The sequence below is a fragment of the Helianthus annuus genome, chromosome 8 (assembly GCF_002127325.2).
Source record: "Helianthus annuus cultivar XRQ/B chromosome 8, HanXRQr2.0-SUNRISE, whole genome shotgun sequence".
Taxonomy (NCBI): Eukaryota; Viridiplantae; Streptophyta; class Magnoliopsida; order Asterales; family Asteraceae; genus Helianthus; species Helianthus annuus.
In genome coordinates, this window is record NC_035440.2 from 54,809,179 (window position 1) to 54,812,509 (window position 3,331).

The 3,331-nt window shown below is 34.5% G+C and overlaps 1 long non-coding RNA gene across 1 annotated transcript; it reads left to right on the forward strand.

Moving 5' to 3' along the window:
- The first annotated feature begins 844 nt into the window (after positions 1-844).
- On the forward strand, positions 845-2,846 carry LOC110892184. Its single transcript, XR_002565899.2, has 3 exons — positions 845-1,373; positions 2,271-2,345; positions 2,726-2,846. It is a non-coding gene; the product is annotated as an uncharacterized LOC110892184 (long non-coding RNA).
- The last annotated feature ends 485 nt before the right edge of the window (positions 2,847-3,331 follow it).

Consider the following 3,331-nt stretch of genomic DNA (forward strand, 5'->3'; position numbering starts at 1 on the left):
AAGAGATGCGACGTCTCTACCCTGCACTATTCGGTACGTACTCTGGTTTCGGGGACGAAACCCCTTTTAAGGGGGATGGACTTGTAATACCTCGAAAAATATAATAACTTTATATTAGAATTATAAAGTGTAACGCCTCGTATTTTCGTACTTCTACGTTAGAGAGTTCATATTCGTATTCTATTTTCGAGGCGTTAATTGTAATAAAATTTGTATTTTATACTTAATTATTATTCACGCAATAAATCGTTCATATACGTGATTGTATGCAAACCAGTACTTTCCGATTTGCAATTACGCGCATAACACACATTAAGACATCAATACTAACCTAAATTGGCTCTTGGTAGGATTGGGAACGTATATCCGGTTTTAAAAACGACAAACGACACGTTTTCCGTGTTTTGATAGAACAACGAACATACGCGTTTAAAAACGACTTACGATAATATTTTTAAGTGCTCTCGACCCTAAAATAATATTCCAGGACACTTACGACAATCGGGTTTGAAAACGGGCCCGGAGTGCTATTGGGTGAAACTAACGAATCGAAACGAGTTAACGGGCCTTGGGCCCAAGAGCACTTAACAAAACCTAGTAATAAACCCCCGGTCCTTCTTGTTGAACAAAAAAAAACCCTATTAGAGCATTCACATCCAAGGCATCATATTCTCAGTGTGGTATTTTTAGAATATAAAAAGTACGAAAAGTGGTTGTGAGCGGAGGAGAGAAAAAATGTTACTGTTCATATGTATATTTGGGGGGACACTATTCACCCACTATAATTTTTTAATATATGTTGAAAGTGGTTGTGAGTGAAGGAGAGAGAAAAATATAATGATAAAGGTATAAAAATATTATTTAATTGAAAAGGAGAGAGAAAAAGTATTTGTTTTTAGTGGAAATATATTGATATAGGAGTTGTTTTTTAGTGGAATGTATGTATAATTTTAGGGGGTTGGATGTGAATACTCTTACAATATCAACAGCCGACACCCCTTCCTCCCCTGCTCTCTCTCTCTCCTCCGGCGACCGGCGCCGATTCCGGCAAGTTCTCCGACGGCAGGTCACACGACAAACACCCACCTAACTCCCTTCTTCCTCGACCCCTCTGCCCTCTCTCGTTCCCTCTCTGACGAAGACCACTGACAACCGGCGGTGACCGGTGGCTCTCCGGCGCCCCCTTCTTCTCCAACCACGGCAACCACCCTAACCCGCTTTTATATAAACCGAAGCAGGCCCCTTTCATCTCGTTTACCTCCCCATTTCCCCACTCGCTAAACAATAATCTTACGCCAGAGAAAGTTACAGCCCGTCGGAGTTCACCGGAGACGTATGGGTTTCGCAACGGGATTCACACATCACGATTTTCGGTACATCACTTGTTTAATCTTTTTTTTTTTTTTTCATTCTTGTAGAACTCGGTAAGGAACACGAGTTTTTATTAAAAAAAAATGCACAGCTGGGACGTGGTTCATACCCTGCTCGGCTGGGATAGTTTTGTTTTAACAATGGAGTTTGGTTGAAGTTCTGGGTCACGATCTCATGAAAGGGGTGTGTTACTATTATTAATTATTAGTCTATCTTTTTTTTTTTATATCTTTTTTCATGTTTGGGTAAGCTTATTGAAACAACTTATTGACTGGCTTCTTGGAAAAGTCAGGATTTTGTGACTTATTGACTTATTGGCTTTTCCCCCTCACATACACTTTCTTTGCCAAACATCATTTTAGAGCTTATGACTTTTCAAAAAGCCAATAAGTCAATAAGTTGTTACAAAAAGCTTACCCAAACATGCCCTAAATCTCTTTCAAAGTCTCAAGTTATCACTGTCATTTATTCATTATCCACTAATTTTTTTTTCTGTATTTAAAAATGTAACAAATCTTATATTTTTATTTAATAAAACTTCATCTCAAATCAAATGTTACGTTTATTGAAGAAATAAAAAAAATAGAATAAATTGTTTTCCTTTTTATTTCATAGAATAATAAAATTAGTTCTATCAACTTTGTTTCAACTAATTATTTTAACAAAACCTTATTTTCAAAAGACAAACTATTATAAAATAAAGATTCTGTACAATTTTATGTCTCCATATGAAATTAGTTCCAAGTCCAAATTGATTATTTCAAATATTTATAAATAAAAGCATATTAAAATATAAATAAATGAAAACGTTGCAAGTTTTGTAAACTAATAAAAAATGAGTTTCCTTATAAGTAGTTTATTTTTATTAGTTATTTAGTATGGTTTGGTTATTGTTTTAGTTGGGGTGATTTTTATCTCTTGGAGGTTCTCTTCATTTTCTTTTGGTGTTACCAAGGATCTCCATACACAAAACAGTGAGCATACTCGACCATTTTTTACGCTTTAACGCATTTTGGGTGCAACATGTATCAACTACAAATCTACTTCACTCAATCGAATATAATTAAATACTCAATTCATCGAATACGTGCTTGTTATGCTTATGTTGTTAATACTTGTTAGTTTCAACTTGTATTCCCATGATTTTGTTATGCTTAGGCTGTTTATGCATGCTAGTTTAAAAATCATAATTTCATACTATTTGCTATGTTTAAGATGTTTATGTATGCTCGTTTCGACGTGAATAATAAATGTTATGTGAATTTGAGACAAACTTTTATACTTATAATTATATTCAAACTTGTATGCTCGCCAGTGCTTTTGTACTGATCGATGCTTTTAATACATGTTGCAGGATTGTGACAGATGAATCCAGTAGGATTGCCTAGAAACGCAATTAAACTTTATTGCTCGTTGTATTGTAATTTGCTTTCAATCTTGTTGTATTCTATTTCCAATACTTGTAATAATTAATTATCAATGAAATGAATTTAATTATTTGAATACTTATTGTGCATTATTTATTTTAATCTTGTGTCATTCTAGTTCAAACCATGTAAAATGTAATTAGTAAATACTTGACACAAAATAGCGTTATGAAGTCTCTTGCAATCTACACACTTCATCTCATCCCGATGTTTCCGCCATCAGTTGGGGTGTGACATAAAGAATAGAATAAATGATAAAAACTAACTAGGAAAAAATAACCCAGTTAGTCGAGAATCTTGTAATAGTTAGCCAATAAGTTAAAAACACTCAAAATGTGAACCAAGGAAAATGGAGGGACTAAACGTGTTAATTTTGAAACTTGAATTAATAAAAACAAATAAAATAAACCAAACACACACAAGAGTGTGTGTGTCTGGTCGATAGAAGCAGAGGGCGACCAAGGAGAACCCCCAAACCCTAGTTCGTGCTTAAACCCTCAAATTGAAGGCCAAAATCAAGTCCAAAATGAAAT